General features: G+C 34.1%; 1 long non-coding RNA gene and 2 other non-coding genes across 3 annotated transcripts in view; 2 read left to right on the plus strand and 1 right to left on the minus strand.

Moving 5' to 3' along the window:
• The first annotated feature begins 4,532 nt into the window (after positions 1 to 4,532).
• LOC150100250 (uncharacterized) overlaps positions 4,533 to 19,987 on the plus strand; it is an 87,380-nt gene continuing 71,925 nt past the window's right edge. The window contains exons 1-2 of the long non-coding RNA XR_016549280.1: positions 4,533 to 4,641; positions 5,516 to 5,616. This is a non-coding gene — a long non-coding RNA (uncharacterized LOC150100250). The remainder of the gene's footprint in view (positions 4,642 to 5,515; positions 5,617 to 19,987) is intronic.
• TRNAS-CGA (transfer RNA serine (anticodon CGA)) lies at positions 9,679 to 9,760 on the minus strand. Its single transcript has one exon. It is a non-coding gene; the product is annotated as a tRNA-Ser (tRNA).
• On the plus strand, positions 19,671 to 19,752 carry TRNAS-UGA (transfer RNA serine (anticodon UGA)). The gene has a single exon. It is a non-coding gene; the product is annotated as a tRNA-Ser (tRNA).

Consider the following 19,987-nt stretch of genomic DNA (forward strand, 5'->3'; position numbering starts at 1 on the left):
GTGAAACAATCAAATTAAAGGGGGTATGGAACAAACTGTGCCCTCAATTCTGTGATGATTTTCGTGACTTACAGAAGAAGACATCGCCGAAGCCAGAAAAAGCTGTGGTGGATAGTGACAATGCACTGCAATTGGACACCAGTGAAAATTATGTGATTGACTTACTGGTCCCATTCACAAGATTTAACTAATGATTTTATGGAGATAGAGAAGCATCTGATAGAAATACAAGAACACGAAGTATCAGAAGATTCAGAGCCAAGAAAGTTTATGACAAAAGAATTAGCTGAAGCATTTCATCTCATTGAAGTGGGATTTGCTAAGCTTGAGGAGCAAGATCCTAATATTCCGCGGTTTACGATGCAGTTAGTGAGAACATTAACTGCTACAAGGCCATTTATGGATAAAAAAAAAAGAAAAAAGCTGTGCAAACAACTGTACGTACCTCCTCCTCCAGCAAGAGAATCAAATCCTGATTCTTCAGCATCCACTTCATCCTCTCCAGCACCATCATCTTCCAATTGATGTAAGCCTACCTTCTTGCCTCAAAAATGCCCATTCTAATTAAGCAAGACACTGACGCAACATTAGGTGATTGTAACCTTTAATATTCTTTTTTGAAATTTCTCCTATCTCGTATTTAAACCGTTGTATGAGTTTGTTTTGATATTCTATTTGTTTGAATTAAAAGAAAGAGCACAATAGTTTCTGTAACTTATTATTACAGTTCAGGAGTATTATTATTATTATTATTATTATTATTATTATTATTATATTACACTGTATTATTATTGTCACATATGAGCCACTATATTATTATTATTATTATTATTATTATTATTATTATTATTATTATTATTATTATTATTATTATTATTATTATTATTATTATTACCGTATAGGCGCTGTTCATCAGGGATCCGAGTTGCATACAAATCCGACTTAAAGACGTTCTCTGATACGTATCTCGTTAGTAGCCCGGGGACTGCCTGTATGATATAGATTGCATTTTCTTTATAATAATAATACCAAATTATATAATATTTATATTATATATTATATATAATATATATATATATATATATTATAATATATATATTATAAGAATGTTGAGAGTCCTCGTAGCATATTTCTCATCGAGATCCCGGACTGCAGTTCTCGACGTGTCGGCTACCCCGGACGCGGTAGTAAGATTGTGATCAGAACAAACGCTCCTCATGGAATTAGGTTTGCCAGAGCCCCGTTAGCCAATTTTCAGAGTTTGATGTAACAATCCAAGTGAAAAAAAAAAAAGTGGTAGCAGGATTAGACAAAAGAAAACTTTGGTAAGATACTAGAAAGTTTTCTAGGTTTAATGTAACCATCCACCTCAAAAAAAAAAAAAAGTGGCAGAGGCAGGATTGAGCAAAAAAATAAAAAAATAAATAAAAACACATATTAAAAAAAAATTTCATGCTACCGCATTGGCGGTAAAATTTTCCAACTGTTATACAAGCAACATAGTTAATTACAATAATCAAAACTAAATCAAAATCTGTTCATTTTCCGCCCGGTAATAATAAACAACTCATCCCACAATACGGACTGATTACCCTATTATCCGAATGGATTCTCCTTTTTCTGAGATGCGCAAGTATCGAAGGATCTCTAATCGGTGGGCGAACTATACACTTATAAACCTTAGTACACTCACAGTACTACTTAAATTATTAGATAATATCTTTCGTAGTTGGGCTTACCGCAAAAAATAATAAATAAATAAAATAATAAAATAAATAAAATAATATAATAGAATAAATAATAAAATAAACAACTAAATAAATATTTTTTTTTCCCCAAAATTTTTGGCGAGAAATCTTTCTCCCAAACTACAATGAAAATATTGAGTTAAAATCGAAACTAAAGTTTTGAATAAATGGAATAGTTATATATCAGCAATGGCGACCTTCAGCTAGTATAGTAGATTTAATTTTATTTTGCTACCCAGCTGGTTGTTTCTAATATCTATATCTCTGAGATAATTTTCGAACACAGAGGATATATAAAAGTTTATCTAACGGTGTTCTGCCGATGTTATAATGCATGCCATACTCTGTGTGAAATCCAACTCAGCAAACTTTTGATTGACACGAATTCTATGTGGAACGCATGCTTCAGTGCTTTGCTGTTCATGATGTTCACATACACGCTTCATGGTGTAACATCATAACGAATTGTTATAATATGATTCTCAAAGTTTCTTAGATCCTGAATCATTCCAGCGTTCAGGAAAGTGCACGATTAAGATATAATCTTCATAAAGAAAAACTACCTCCCCATCGTCCTACTCTGAATTTTCTTAAACTGTGGACAACGGTAATGCATTTGCAAGTCCTCCTTCACGCGGTTCATAGTAGTTTGTGGAATATTGATCTTCGAGATCTTTTCTGGTAGGTGTCTTGAGAAAGCAAAATATCGATTCTTGAACGTTACGGCATACAACGTGTCGTATTAATTTTCGTCCAGCATGTTATATATTACGGATACTACCAGCGGTGAAAAATTCCTCTCAATTCTGAGCATTATTCATGGTGTCGCTATTTCTCTGTGAATGCAATTTATGAATTTAATCCATATTATTCCAATAGTTTCACCATTAAAAGACATTTATGGATTCATGTGCTCGTTACAGTTCGTTTCTCCCATTTTAAATTCAGTTGTATCAATCATCACTTTAAAAATCAAAACGAAAGATAATTAGCATACATTCTCAGCTGATTCTTACACTTTTTTGTCAGAAGTACAGGGAAATCTTGAACATTTCCACGCTACTAGATTTGCAAATTGCTTCAACTCTCTTTTATATTCCCAAAATAAAGTAGGCGATGCTAGTTGAGCCCTCACGGTTTTTTAAATGGGTAAGTAGCGTATTTATGTCTCGCTACCCCATATATATATATACTATGATAGTATACATGGGATGGCGAGATATAAATACCGCTACTTACCCATTTCAAAAACCGTGAGGGCTCACTAGTATCGCCTACTTTATTTTGGGAATATAAAAGAGAGTTGAAGCAATTATATGATCATATACATGGTTATTGCACTTTTTCTACTTTTGGCTACTTTAGTATACGTACAAATAGTTTGTTATTAATTTATAATGATTTCAAAGCTAAGCTTCTGTATAACTGTAAAGAGTGGCTGACTAGAAACAAGTTTAGATTTTATTTTATTATTATTATTTTTTTTTTTATGGTGTATAAATAGTTGTGCGACGTAACTTATACAATCTTTCTCAGTTATCTAATTTTGGCTTTTCTTGTTTATCATATCCCAGATCGTGGTTAATTTCCTGCTTAAGCCTAATTCATTGCTCTTCCTTTTATGATCGCATGTTTGCCACCTTGACTTCAGTGTACAATTACCAATGTTGCATTATATTGTTTGTTGAACGGAGGTTACGAGCACGCCGATGCTCGCGCACGTGCTTTTGCTTTTGTGCAGAAGAGAAAGAATATGATACCGGTACGATTTCCTACTTCTAAACATTCTATATTTATAACGCTCATGTTGAGTTATGAACTACTTGTGTTGAAACTATACGTAAATCATGTCAGATGGAAGAAGGGCTAAAACAGAAACAGTTGTAAATCAAAGCAAAGCTGTACTTTCATCCCATCCATTGGACTTTAAATTATATGAACAAATTGTAACGAAATTTTACCTTTCCTGACAGAATAACAATTCGAATATCATATCCAACATTTTGTTTGTATGGTTGAGGAAGTCACCGATTTGAAATAACTAGTGTTAATATTATCCAATATCAGATTATCTCACATTTTGACGGCTAGCATATCGCATGACTATTCTCACTGTAACAATGCTTAATAATGACACACACACACACACACACACACACTGTATATGACAACAAAATTCATTCCATGATGAGAAGAATATTAAGAAAACAGATATATGATAATTTATTGGTATATTTTCATGGACGGCACATGAAACTCGTTTTTTGTTATTGCGTTTAATTCTCTCCTTATTTTTAGCTAAAAAAAAAAAATGTGCCTCCAAATAGAGTTGTTTAAGACGAAATCTGAGTTTAAAAATCAATCAGCCAGTTTAAGAAACTTAGTGATTAAAATTGAAATCCAATTTATGCACTCTATAAGAACCGATTGTGGTAATGCTTTTCAAAAAGTAAACGAGCCCGGCCTAGTAGTGGATTTAGATCTTCGCTTGAGTAATAGTAATTCTTGAATATCTGCAATTTTAATATTAAAACTTATGGTATCAACCGTGCATAACCTTTGTATGCATTGATGATATCCTGTGACTCTCCCCGCCATAACATTATTCTTATTTTATTTATTTATTATTTATTATTATTATTTTTTTTTTTTGAGCATGAGATTGGCTATTTAACAATATATTTATTATTTAATTCGAAAAAAGGTGTCGACACTGAACCGTGGAATGACGTCATAACATAAAGTGAGAAGAGTTGCCATGTTTCGCTGGGAAATGTCTACTACGAAAATGGATGATCACGAGCTTCCTACCCAATTCCCGATTTAAAAAACATACAAATTTCAACAAAAATTAACACCCTTCTAAAGTAAATCAATAAATCATCATTTACAGGTAATGTTTTGATATGTATTTGCAAATAATAATAATAATAAATAAAAACTTGATCACTTAAAAATATATTTTAAAATAAGCTATTACGGTAATCGAAAATTGTGACCTAGCAAAAGCACATATGAATTAAGATAACGCTAAGCCCTTTTATTTTAAGTCATACGTCTTGATGTCAGTAAACATAAAAGTTTCAGTTTAAATTTAAATGAACATTTTAGTAGTAATAGTAGTTCATATCTGGGCTGCTGCACACCGAATTGGTTACATGCGATTCTAGGTTAGAAGCACTTCCAAACGATAGTAGTTATATTTTTGAAACAAATAATTTCTACAAAGCATTAGACAGGCAAAGAAGCTTGTTGCTTACGACTAAAGAATTTTCATACAACATTTTCGAAGTGTCTAAAATCCGATGTTCAGTTTTCGTGACCTATTTGTTTACGAAGTCGTTGCTCACTATTTTATAACTATTTTCTTTTATCTTATTGTTGCTAATAATGGCAGATAAAATTTCAAAGTGCTGTTGCTTCCAGTGAAAAGAAGATACGTAAACCTATTGTATTACATTACATAATAAGGTTAAAATTACAGTATTAAATATACTGACCATGATACGTGTATCAAACACTGAGATAGGCCACAGGCTTCTCAGTGAAGTAAAAAGTGCTATACTAATTAATACTAATTATCCGTAAACGTGACAGCCTTATTGCCGAAATGGAAAAACTATTAATGGTATAAATTGATGACCAAACTGGTTGGCCTGTTCCTTTAAGCGAAGCTATTCAGAATAACTTTTTTGTTTTCGAAAATTATTCTGAATTTTTTTGTTTGTCTATCTGACTTAAATAAATTTTTGTTACGTCATTTACAGACATGACAGGATTTACATGCATTTACAAATGTGGAAAAAAAAAAAAAATGGTGATTCGCTATATGACAGTGGTATGGAATCGAATGTGTCGCATGACCGGGGTATGTTTGTATGCATTTTTTATAATAAAACATTTTTAATATATCTGCTATGCCTTCAACACTCAAATAGGATATGACAGTCAGATTCATTAGATATCTGCGATGGCAGACCTAGCATTATCTAGGTTTGCCATCGCAAAACATAACACTTGGAAACATAATTTAATTGTTTATGCATCTTTTTTTATTTTTGTTTACACATGCTTGCTTACTTATACATTTGTACTTATTTATTTTTGACTTACCTATGTACTTAATAATAATGAGGATGATGATGATCTGTCGAATCTAGAGTATACTGATATATCAAGTCTAAATAGTAGGTGTGCCAATTTTTAATTCAACATGTGTGTTCAAAATGTTTCGGATATAAAACTTTATTGTACATAGATTGTGTGTTTATACAACAACGCGTAAAGCCTATTACCATTAATAGTAGTATGCTTATTATTGTAGTTAGTAAAAAAAAAATAATAATAATAATAAATTTGAAGGATACACCCATGTAAAAAATTACCTTAGGGACTACACTCGTATTTGGTTTACTCATACATGGTAGTGCGATGGCGACGTTGTTCTACTACAGATGACGGTTTTTCATATCTGAAATTACTTTTATTATCTTCTCGGTCATTTCGAAATGACAAGAACAATAAACCTTATTCATGTAGCTGATAAAATCTTTCTATTAAAAATCTCACTTCAAAAGTAACCGTCACAGTCAACCCTATTCATACAAAAAAATAAAAAAATAAACAAAAAACTGTTAAATGGAATCTGCGTCTGTAACCTGTAAATCCAAGTAAATAAATGCTATTATTATTATTACATTAATTCTTTTTGAGCGAAAGCCTCACCGAGAGGTAAACAGTACAGTATCTTTCGTTTTCTGAGTGGGAGGGAGTTTAGGGGAATCCCTACACGGATGTGGTTAATTGCATGATTACGAACTCTTATTCTCCCTTTCACTTGTTGTCCCTTTAATAATGCGACCATTTCCTCATTTGCTGCATCTTAAAACTCTTAGTTGTGTAATGTCTGAACTTTTGTCGCAATTTACACTATGAGGAGAAGAGGAGGGGAAATAAAACATCCAATTACAGTAGTTTCCCCCCGCACATCGTGATATTCCTGACATGTCTGGGAAGATAGTTTCACGCTCATTGTGTCTGAATAACGAGCGAAGCGTCAACAAGTTATTTAGCTAAGACTTAAAAATACTGTACTTAATAGTGTATATATACACTCGCAAAATATGGACAAATTAATCGAACCAAGCATTTTGTATATTTCTTTTGTTTGGTTATTTGCACTGGGAACTGCTATGTGGTGATCAATACGTTCTTAATTAGGTATATACTTCTCTCCTCCCCGCCCCGACATGTATTTGTTCCTTCTGGATTTATATGCATATTTTGTGATGATTATTTGTATTATATTATATAGCTAATGTCATGGTATGAAATTAAAATGTTAAGAATAAATAAATAAACAGAATTGGGCTTATTGAAATAGGTTACTTGAACATTTGGTGGTTATTCATTAAGTTTAGCAACCCAAATTAAATCAGATTTAATAGGAATTAATCCGAGAACAATTATAAAAGCTGTGACACATCGATACATACATCTCTTTGAATACACCTACTGAGGTGCTGAAACAATTCTTGAGTTTCTTGGATAAAAAAAAAAAAAAAAAAAAAAAAAAAAAAAATCGCACCTCTGGCTGTAAATGGTCCTTTTCTGCTGGGTCAGAAAAATGAAACGATAAAAGTCGCAAAACGTGAAAAATCCACAGGCTCTTTAGAATACAACAACATGGTAGGGAAATTAAAAATAAAAAATAAAATTAAATAATAAAACGATTAAGTATGATCCTGCTGATGGTTTGGAATTTGAATCCGTTTTTTGCTCTTCAATAAGACTCCAAACTTTTGTTACAAACTGTACCAGTTAATTCAAAGTTATCATTGCATTCCTTTGCAAATACGTTTTACTTAAACTGAGACTTGTAATCCTCGAGGTCTTTGTCAAAAATAGCTTAATATATGAAATACGTAATGCATTATTTTATGTATTAGTCGTACTTTATATATTTGTAAGATCCGGTTTCAAAAATCTCAGCTCATCTTCTCTTTCGTGTTAGGCTCAGTGGTCTGTCGCAGCTAAGTAACTCTGTATAACCCTTCACTAGTTTTGATAGGGTGGTTAATCCTATGTGCAATGTCTGATACGGTGGTAAATTTCGTGCGTTCCTCTCGCGGTTTGTGTTTTAAGGGATGTAAAGCCCAAGTTTCCGGGAGGAAGAACTCTTTCCATCTCTGTATGAGGCCTGGTAACTCACCTTCACTCGAAAAGCCCATATAAAGATCTTCGTATCCTAGACGGGATTTGAACCCAGCTCGTTCCAGCTAAAGGACATAATCGATTACCAATTGAGCTATGATAATTCCTCCTCAAATGTACCAGTTTACTTAATTTGGAAATAAAGACGGAGCAAAGAGAAATCAGTCTCTTAATAGAGCGAGCAGCAATGGGGGTACGCTATATAGAAACTCAAGTCTGCTCATTTTGGTCAAGAATAATAATAATAAAAAAAAAATGTACATTTTCAGCCCACTCGCGGCACTGATGTACAATAGGTTTAGAACCTTTCATGGGTAGAACTACTCACATAAAATAAATAAATAATAATAATAATAATAAAGCCTAAAGGTCTTTAAAGGATAAAGTTCTAGTGCGTATTATCGTGCATCTTAATAACTGAAATGATTCACTGAGTTGATGTCATGACAAGGCTCTTTACAGACCAGGATTAAAAAGAAAAAAGAAAAACCATAACATAAAAACATAAAATAAAAAACATAACATAAAAAGAAACTCCTGACTTTTTCCCTTAAATCCCTTCTCTTCCCCCAAAAAATAATTTCTATCTTCAGATCGTTCTCTCACCCCCCCCCCAAACGATCTCTACCCACTCTTAATAATAATAATATTATACATATGTTAAAAAAATGTTTTTTTTAAATAATCCCCCCACATTGCTTTACCCCCACCCAAAAAAAATAATAAATAAACCTCTTCCTTTAACAACTTAACAGCAGATGAAGGCACATCGCCGGAATAAGGAGACAGAAAACAACATCTAAAAAAGGTATGTCCAAAATTTCTCTTATTTTTTATTCTTCATATAGCAGGACTATGGAATGAACCTTATGAGAACAGGTTGAAGATTTGTGGGCTGCAGAAATTGGTTGATAGGCGGAAAAGGAATATGATTGAGACATTCAAATTACTGAAGGGTTTCTATAAGATTAATTCAGAAGATATTTTTGAGAATAGGATTGGCTTCCATGGATGGTCCCTAGTGGGAGGACTAGGGACCATCCATGGAAGCTTGGTAAGAGTGTGGTTAGCAAGGGTGTTAGAGCTAGGTTTTTTACTTGAAGAGTGGTAAATGAGTGGAATAAGCTGCCAGAGTCTATTGTCGGTGCCATGACTGTGAATGAGTTCAAAGCAAAGTATGATAGATACTGTGTGAATGTTGAATAGTTGTTCTTGACATGATGTTGGGCCTCCCTCCATCAGTCTAAGGACTCCTTGGAGTTGCCGTAATAATAATAATATATTAGTTTTATAACACTTCAGTAATGCCCTAGAATTTTGGGTAAAGAGCCAATGAAATTGGAAAAAAATGGACATTCCTAAACAAAAGTAGGCTGCATTAGCCATTAAAATAATAGTAAGAAAAGGAACATTTATATATATATATATATATATATATATATATACATTATCATTTCGCAGAGGGAGTGAGGATTTCAAAGAAACGGTAAATAAAAATTTAGTTATAATTTTGGTAACTTACTGGAGAATTGTAATGTTGGTCACTTATTTATTTATTTTTTAAATTATTTATTATTATCGGCTTTCTATCAGGAAAATTAAGTCCATCTAGGGGTAGTAAACATGTAATCTCACAAATAACCCAAATTTATATCTTAAATTTATTTCAATCTGAAGTTAATGCCAGCTTTGTAATACTAGCAAAAAAAATACTCTTCGCAGCCGGCAGGATTCGAACCTACGCGGGAATACCCCAATGGATTTCGAATCCATCGCCTTAACCACTCGGCCACGACTGCGTGGTTACTCGGAAACTTTCCAGTATCTGTGTTGTGAAAATTTTCTACTACTAACTGAAACGCTATGGAACTTTCTACAAAAAAAAAAAAAAAAATCGCATCAGCACATGATGCACGGAAATAAACAAAGACAAATGTAACACAATTCATGTAGAGAAATAGCTATACCCACAAAAGATAAAAAGAATCTCAAAGGTTAAAATTACGCGAACAGCATGAGCACTGTAAAAATTATGCTAGTTGTTTAGCAATACTATCAATCACCTTAAGCTTCGCTAGAAAAATGTAGTTGTCTGTTGAAACAGCTGGTTTCGACAAATGGTTTTATTTTACACTGGATTCACTTACGCGAAGTAGCTGCTTACGATTTCCAAAAGTAAGTTAATAACCACTAAAAATAAATAAATAAAATAAATAAATGAGGCATCGCGGAAATAATACAAAGAAATGGGAAGTTGTGCCTCGTAAAATCCACAAAGGCTAATACATAGATAAGTAGAGCATTGGCTGCCCAGTGTCATATCATATCACATAACATCATATCATCCATATTCTAAAATATCGGTGTGCATACACGTACTGTATATACAGTACGTGTATGTACACACACACACACACACACACGCACGCACGTATTGTATATACATCATTGCCCATTTCCTTAAGCGCGGGTATGCACGTACATGTTCCGGAATACTAATATAACTTGAGGAAGTAAGCTGTCAAACAAATGCTACATGCATTGTGGAGCATCCGGAAAACCATATTGTAGATATCCAATATCATCTTTAGAAAAGCCTAGTGCACGTTTCGAAGATGCTAGAACAATGGGAATCGGAGCACGTAACACGAAACTTCCTAACCTATATACACTTCTTACACAGATGTTGAACTTAGCACACCTAATTACTGTATTATTATTATTATTGACTCTTTTTGATTTAAGACTTCCATTAAGTCTTTCTAATTAGTAATTTAATGAAATAAAATAATATTCCAGAAATCAAATTAATAAAAACGTAAATTTAAAAAATTCAGTCTTTTGTAGAAAATGGAATATACACTCATGAGACCCAACTTTATGTCCAGATCAGCCTCTTTAAGGAGAACGAGACTTCATGGTTAGCCAGAAGCTGGCCGGTGGTGTCAGTATCCTCTATTATAGAAGCTGGAGGACTTGGTTTAATAAACGTACATTTAAAACTCTAAGTGCAAGAGCAAAAATCATAGAGAGAGCTTACTCGGAACACAAAGCATGGAGTGCATATAACCAAACATAGCACATATCTCTCTCTCACTCGAGCAGTTATACCACCACCACAACACCGAGAGATTGACAGGGTTTCCCAAACACAGTTTGGGAAACCTTGTTCTATATCGTGAAATATTGTAGATCTTCGTATGGGTTCGTATTTCGAACCCCAAATAAATTTTGCACATTCTCTGTGAATTTTTCCACTTCGTCGCCATTGTAATTAATGTTGGTTACAAGCTACCATTATTCAAATTAAGTATATATTGAATCCATTATTTCATAGCCGAATATAGAAACTACAAGAGTTTCATGCCGAATATAGAGACTATAAAAGTTTTACAAGCTACCATATTTTTGATGGTAAAAACTGGTTACATATTTTTACTTTGCTTCTAATGGATAGTTGTCTGGGTCTCATTTGTGAAATATTTTTCATTATTTTGTTATGGGTTACTTCCTATTGTTTGTTATGTTGGGTTTGGTCCCTTATGGTGATCCCAAATAGAGGGAAGTGTTCATTGATTTTAATTTCGTTCGGCATGGTTGGCTTATTTACCCACCTGCCGACGAACATCGCGTGACAATTATGAAAGCTTAGTTTGTGCAGACGCCTTTTCAAAACATTTAAATATATTACAAGAAATCGTGAAGGACTCGTCTGTGGTTAGCGTTAACGTAACAACGTCGGCATAGGCTAGTACCTTTGTTTTTCATTCATCTCCTATACGCGTATCCGCTATGCCGGGATGTCTCGATATCGTCGTACCACCGGCTCTAAGGCAAGAGGAAAAAGGATCATTGATAAACTGCTTCCTTGTCTTACCGGGCAATCGATTTTTATTGGCTCAGACAGTTTCTGAGCCAATTTAACTGTGAGAATATTATCTTTTATTTTTCTGTTTTTTATGCCGCAGGTTTGGAATTCTGTTATTATTTTGTGTATGTGTTTTTGAATTCGTTGTGATACGATTTTGGATAAGATTTTAAGGTCTGTGTTGAGGAGTGTAATGCCTCTCCATTGTGTGTTTGCGGTGTCCTTATTTTTTGGTATGAGTGTTATGTAACCGAGGTTGAAATATTCTGGGATTCCGAATTTTGTATTTCGGTCAGCATTTTCACAAATAGTGTCTCAAACAGGGGGTAGTAAGCTTTATAAAATTCAGCAGTGAGACCGTCGGGTCCTGGAGATTTGTGTAGATGCAGGGACTTTATAGTATTTTCGAATTCAGTTTTCTTAATGGGTAAATCTATACTTTCATCTTCTGTCTTTGTTAATCTAGGGAATCTTCTTAGTAAGTTTTTGTGTTTCTGTTTTGTCACTTTCTTTTTGGGAGAAGGTACCTGTGAATTGTGAGTGGAAGAATCGGAGGAGGTTTGCATCTCCCTCGACCTCCCCCCTCATGTTTTATTTTATTGATGGTGTTTTTTTTTGTGTTTTGTTTTCTCTGCTCTTCAAATAGCCAAGCTGCTTTGGACTTCCCTTCATCATGTTCCATTGTTCTAATTTTTGCCCGTATTCAGGCCGCTTCAGTCTCTTTTATTTCTATTTGTTTTAATTTTGCTTTTAGAGCGTTAATAGCTATTTTATTTTCTGAGAGGGTTCTGTCTGTGTTGTATTGTCGTGTTAGCTCTTCTTTTTTCTTGGTTTGTTGTGTATTTCCTATGTTTTCCTATTTGTATAGCAGCTTTTTTTACTTGTATTTTGAATTTATTCCAGGCATACACTGGATTTTCTATTTCTGTTATATTGTCTAATATTCTTTTTATTTCTGTTGTAAATGTATCTGTGTTGACTATATTGTTGTTTAACTTCCAGAGTGGATAGTTTCTGTTGGTGTATGTGTTTCTGTCGTTAGCCTCATGGGAAAGTTTGCCCTTCATGTAGTAGTCACTAAAAGTCAATGGCAAGTAGCAACCCTCCTTAACGGTCAATCCCATGTATCGGCTTATGTAAATTCTGCCTAGCCGTGAGGCATTGATGAGAGAATAATGGATATTTTGAATAATTGTTTTTTGATATAATATTTTTTACGCTCTATGTCTAACATATTGTATTCTACAAAATTCATGTCTCCGGCCGCAATTATATTTTTCTTGTGTTTGCCATTTTGGTTTCTAGGGTCTCCCAAAAGTGTGTGTGTGTGTGTGTGTGTGTGTGTGTGTGTGTGTGTGTGTGTGTGTGTGTGTGTGTGTGTGTGTGTGTGTGTGTGTGTGTGTGTGTGTGTGTGTGTGTGTGTGTGTGTGTGTGTGTGTGTGTGTTTTCAGCCATAAATGTTAATTAACGACACTCCGGTTTCTAATATTTAGGTATTTATTCCTAGATATAAACACTATAAATTCCTAGATATTTATAGTATTCCTTAGCTGAAGCGAACAAATTAATCCGAACAAGCCGAATTTTCGTCAAGTTTTTGGTTTTTTGTTTCAGTTCACTATTTTGGTTGAGTGCTGCATGTCTTCACTGTTTTTAACGGTCTTTATGATGCTTATTAATAGCGTTGCGAGTTTTTAATAGTGTAAACAAGTTGACATCAGTAGTGTTTTATTCATTTTGTGCAGCTATAAAATGAATACAAATTTAAGAAAACGTTCTAAAATATGTACTCTTTCTCAGCGCACATCCATGACTCAAAGACAAATTGATAATGAGTGTTGTGTTGGTTTGTGTACTGTTAGCGCGACTTTAAAGAGGTTTAGGCCTGTGTAGCTCAGTAGAAGTGGCATTTGCATTCTACAGCGCTTGACCGCACGAAGAAAGGATTTGGTGGTTCAAATCTAGTCGCCGACTGAGGAAATTTTTCTAAGCCTTTTTGCGACCGGTTCCCGAGTTAGTCGATCTCTGGCACGGGCTAGCGGGATTTTTCTCCTAGAAACTCGGGTTTTTCGTCCCGTGAACTCAAGAAAATCGACCGTCGAACCCACACTATTTTCAGACATTAAAAATATTGTGTTACGGTTAGGGACCACGAGATGGCTGCACTAGCTTGCCGCCTTCTTCACTGCGTACCGCCGATGAATCAGTGATAGCCTTGGGCCAGCTATTTCTCTGATTGACTACCAGTGGAGATTAATTTTTTTTTTTTTTTTTTTTTTTTTTTTTTTTTTTTTTTTTAGGGAGAGGTACCTTTTCTCCTGACAGAAAATGAAAATGTGGATGAAAAAGGAAATCTACACTTACTGAATATAGTTTACTAGTTAGGAAAAACAAAATGAACCAAGATTGTCTGCTGTAAACATAAATAGAGACTTGGAAGCTAGTGGAATTAATGTTTCTGATGTGACAATTCGTCAAAGATTGTTGGAAGTAGGGAGGACTGCTCACAGACCAAAAAAGAAACAACAGTTGACGAAGGCTATGCAGTGGGCAAAAGTGTACAAATATTGGACTATTGAGAAGTGGAAGAATGTCATATTCTTAGATGAGAGTAACTTCTTTGTTCAAGGAGGTGAATACCGTACGTTCGCAAATCGGGAGAAGACTTCTCCCTCCCACCTTCATCAAGCTCCTAAACACCCTGGGGCACTGGTGCACTCAAGATTTAATCTTGGAGGGGGCTGAGCACTCAAGATTTATTCTTGGGGGGGGGGGGGAAGTTGAGTAGACAATTTGAGAATACACACTATGCATTGCATACGAGCTATGACTGAGCATCTGCAGTGATCGCCAATACATGATACCCGTGATCTCCTCTGGGCCGGCTCGGGCAAACGAAGTAGCGCCCGAGCACAACTTCGTTCGTCTTGCGTTCGCAGCGGCCAGGATTCTCCCGAGGGATATAGGGTATTCCCACCTTATGTGACCGCTAATTCATAAGTAGCATAGAAATAGAAGCAACGACTCAACATAATTTTTTTTTAACAAAAATCTTTTGCTAAAGATTTTTGTTAAAATCTTTAGCAAAAGATTTTAGCAAAAGATTTTTGGAAATTTTTCTAGTTTTTTTCCTTTTTCTTTTTTTTGGGGGGGGAGCAGGGCCCCTTGGCCCCACCCTAGGTGCGACAATGCCCTGGGGTTTTGGTGTTGCATTACACATGACTTCCCACATTCACTGTAATGATATAGGCTGTGCTGTATAAGAAGAACTCAGTGGTTAAATTCTAAACAAATAAGCTCCGCGGTTCCTCTTCAGAAACTACACTCAAATTGTCATTACAAACTCGTTTGCATTTAGTTTGTATATAGGATAAGTGACGTCATTCTTTTGGTTTGCATATGGAATTCTGGGTAATGGTTCACATATGGAAATGTGGGTGATGGTAGAGATAAGGATAAGTGATGTCACTCTTTTGGTTTGCATATGGAATTGTGGGTGATGGTTAGAGATAAAATAGAGATAAGATTGTCCTTCGTGACATATCCGTCGATGACGTCACATTGTGTCTTTGGTTCGCATATGGAATTCTGGGTGATGGTTAAAATATAGAATCCTGGGTAATGATTAGAGTATAGAATTGTGGGTAATGGTCAGAGCGTGGAATTCTGGGACGAGTCGGTATTTGTCAGTGACATAAGATGAGCTTTTTGTTCACATGTGGCATTATGGGTAATGATTAGAGATTGGAATTCTGGGGGGATATTTGGTCAAGTGTTTGGGTCATTGGCTCGAGTGTGGAACTATGGGAAAATATTTGTCAATAGATTGCAGTAGATATTTTCTAAAATAATTAACTACTGAATATCAGTGGTGCCCCCTCAAACACACACACACACACACACACACCACACACACACACACACACACACACACACACACTTTGTTTTTCTTTCATGTTCACATTTTCTAAAATAATTATCAGGGATATCCCCCTTATCCCCCCCCTCAAATGTATACACACATTTTTTTCCTTTCATGTTCATATTTTCTAAAATAATTAATTACTGGAATCTCAGTTTTACTGCTTCTATGTCATGTTTAAGATCTTAAAAACTTCATTACTTTTCTAATTAAATGTTGACTATTACAAATTCTAAACAGAATAAATATTCTTAAATATGGAGAACACATCAATGACACCTTAATTTGTTCATTTAAGTTTACAAATACACATTTATTTGACTGAAATGTTATTTACAAGTATATTCACAATGAAAAATTCAAACATGTAATTACCTAGAAATATTTCACAAGATTTGTCTCTTTTGCTATTTTCCTGAAGAAAGAAAATTTTCAAAGGGTTTTGGGTTCGCTCTTTTTTTTTTTTTTACTTTACGGGATACACAAAACAGTACAGTACAGCATTAATTACACAACACACACACACACACACACACACACACACACACACACACACACACACACACACACACACACACACACACACACACACACACACACACACACACACACACACACACACACACACACACACACACACACACACACACACAAAGATGATCTGCGGCCTGAAAGAACGAATTGCAGTAAATAAACTGAAAATGCAATTGATTCTTGTTCCTTATAGGTTTCTGTCTATTTCCTTAATATTGCAACATTCGTAATGTGGCTCATGGCGATGTTTTCCCACATTTGTGGATGTTCTTTACTTAGCGGCATGATCTTGGCAGAGTTTATTCATTTGTTTGTCAGTAGGCATTAAGATCTTAAAAAGTTCATTACTTTTTTTCTAATTAAATGTTAACTTTGTTACAAATTCTAACCAGAATAACTTAGCAAAAAAAAAAAAAAAAAATTGCGTGCGTGTGAATTCACTGTGACTTTAAAAACAGACTTTTCCTTTAGAACTGCCATATTTATCTCTTGCATCTAGATAACATCTATGTCACCCTTCTTTTGTGCCCTTTCTACATTTTCTTTATCTCCTTGGAATCCAAGAGACCAAATCTACGCATAAAGTCCTTGCATGTGCAGTCATATCAAGGAATTGTAAAGGGGCAAAATGACTTCCTTATCCTTACATATCCGCATCCCAATTTTCCTTAGGGTTGCATTTGCAGTTTTTGTTATGTGACTTTTGTGTTTCATCTTCCTATGCGCCGTAACTCCAAGATCGTGTTATATGGATAACACCAGCCTTAACCTTACATAATTGTGTTCCTTAACTATTCTATTATTCTTACCATTAATTACTTTTTGTTATTATATTATATGAAATTCTGAAATATGAAAGAATTTCATTACTGTTGCATGTAGTTCACTCATTGTGTATGCATATATGTACAGTATATATATATATATCATGCCATTATTTTGTCTTATAATTGCTCTCTTTCATTTACGCAATTTTGTCTCTATTGTCTTATGTTATCTCATTTCAGCTTTTACTTTATGCATGCTTTCTTATGTTTTTCGTTTCTCACTTTTTTAAAATTCTTTTTCCCTTAGCTTTCTTCTTTTGTTCTATACTTATAATTGTAATGGATATATTTGTTCCTGTAGACGTAACCTGCAATTATAGGTGTAAATTAAAAATCCCGCAGTCTTTAAAAGTATTACTATTATCATTTGACATTAAAATATCACTGTAAGAAAAAAAAAAATGAAAGTACTTGGCATTCTTTGCTGCAAGTTAAAAACATTGTGAAATATAAATTCTATAATTTATATTTCACAATTTAAATGTAAAATTACAACTATAAACTGTTGTTATGATTATTGTTAATAATAATAATACATAGATTATATTCATGTCATTTGTATTAAATATACCAATTATAATGGTACTAGTTACAATCCGTTTTGAATTATTTGGAACATATATATTATCCTTGCCTGAATTTCATGCATATGATTTACTTGAGATAATAAATTGTTAATTATTATTATTATTAAGAATTGTTAATGACAGAATATTCACACATCTAGAGAAATTCAGTGTAATATCCAATATACAATTGGGATGTGTTAAAAATAAAGAAACCATAGTGTGTATTGCGCCACTGATTCGTTCCGGGATAAAAACCACTTCGTCTTTATACTAACTCTTGAGTTTTCGAAAGCTTTTATCATAACAGAACATAAAATTATCTTAAAGAAACTTGTATTAGTTAGCGTATGAGGAAAATGATGCAAACTGGTTCCGCTGACTTCCTGAAAAACGAAACAAAGAAAAAAAAACTTATTACGAAAATAAATGCCACATACAACAATAAAACTGAGATTGATTGCAACATGCCACAGTAGGCAATTTCATCGACTTGTAATTATACTATCAAATCCACCAGTATGCAGATGACACACTTATCATATCTACGTGTATACACAATGACCCATCAATAGCCTTTCATGATTTACGGACAGGCTTTGACTTAATTATAGATTAGTTTGTGAATAATTCTGTTATATTAAATGGCAATAAATTTTATATCATCATCTTTGGAAACTCCTAGGTGTTGACAGACCTCTCGTTTGTATCACTCAGATGCCATACCTTGTATTGGATAAAGAACAAATAATATGCTACACCCGACAGTCGAGGAAGTAACAACCTTCAGATATTTTAGACCTGCTGTTGACTACAGTATGCTGACACATTTATATTAACTATATATAAAGAAAGAAAAAACTTATTACCCTTCCGTGTGTAATTACGTACAAGATTTTTTTGCCACAAAATACTTGGAAAACGATTTGTAGCCACAGCAGCAGCTTTGGAGCTCCAAAATAATACTCTTCATTTTAGCCGTCATTATATTACTAGCTATCGATTATATTATATTAACTATTCTTAATAAAACACTGCTCTTCTAAAAAAATCTAAATATCCCATACCGAATCAGACCTCAGCATATAACATACGCCACATGCAACTATGGGCTATAAGGGTCAGCGAAGCGCAAGATAAAGCCCTCATAACCGAATGTCAATTCCCACCTGCACGTGGTATAGCCTGCTTTAACAAATGGGGAATATTGACTAAATTGTAGCGGAATAACTGATCCAACATTAGGAAGAAATGTTAAATAGCTGCTTTGTCTGATGGCTACAGCACCCGTGTCATCAGACTCGATCTGTTATGGCTGATAACCAAATTAGAGGACTCATCTATTACTCGTAAGTCGCAAGTAGAAACGGCAAGACAAACTGAAGCGAAATCTGGACCGAAAAAAATTACGACACACAAAAGAATTGGAGAAAATACTAAAGAAATATGAAATAAAAGCAGATACCATAACACAAAGAAGATGAAAACACAACTGAATTAAAGAGCTAGATGATTTTATTCAATATGCAGTGGAGTATAGCTAAAGATGTGAAAAATAAAATAATTAGCTATAAATACTGAAATGAAAGAATAGTAGCAGCAAGATCAAAAATGCAAACGCGAAACAAGACAATATTCAGTATTTATGCTCAAGAAGAAATAAAGAACAAGAATCCGAGGAATTTTATGAACAGTTTCAAATAATTAATAACACAAATAAAAAGTCTACTAATTAGGTGATCTATATGCAAGAACAGGTAGCAACCCGATTCAAAACTGCATGGTAAATAACGGGAACCACGAAATCAAAATGAGAACAGGCTAAGATTAATTGACCTGGACGTGAAGAAGTAGACAAATATACCTTAGTAAGTTTAGTCTAAATTGTAGACATTTGCTTCCAACGCGTCATGTGCCGATAATAGTTTTTATTTTTGTTTTTCCAATCTTATTTTCATCACCTTAAGAAATGTATGGAAGCTGGCAACAGAAGCAGTCGTGGCCGAGTGGTTAAGGCGATGGACTTGAAATCCATTGGGGTATCCCCGCGTAGGTTCGAATCCTACCGGCTGCGTAGAATTTCTTTTTCTTACTTTGCCTATTTAATATAATTTGCTAGTAGTTATTTGTACTTAAAGATATAAAGTAAGAATCCGTATCATTTAGGAGGTTACGCGCTTGCTAGCGTATATGGATCGAAAGCAAACAATAATTGAGATAAATAATTAGTAGGCAATATTACCATTAAGTAAAATATGTAATTCACGTCTTTATTTTGGCCTTTTTTTGAATCAATCATTTCGTCTGTG

The sequence above is a fragment of the Typopeltis vanoorti genome, chromosome 13 (genome assembly GCF_054136105.1).
Source record: "Typopeltis vanoorti isolate ZY-2024b chromosome 13, IOZ_Tvanoo_1.0, whole genome shotgun sequence".
Classification (NCBI taxonomy): Eukaryota; Metazoa; Arthropoda; class Arachnida; order Uropygi; family Thelyphonidae; genus Typopeltis; species Typopeltis vanoorti.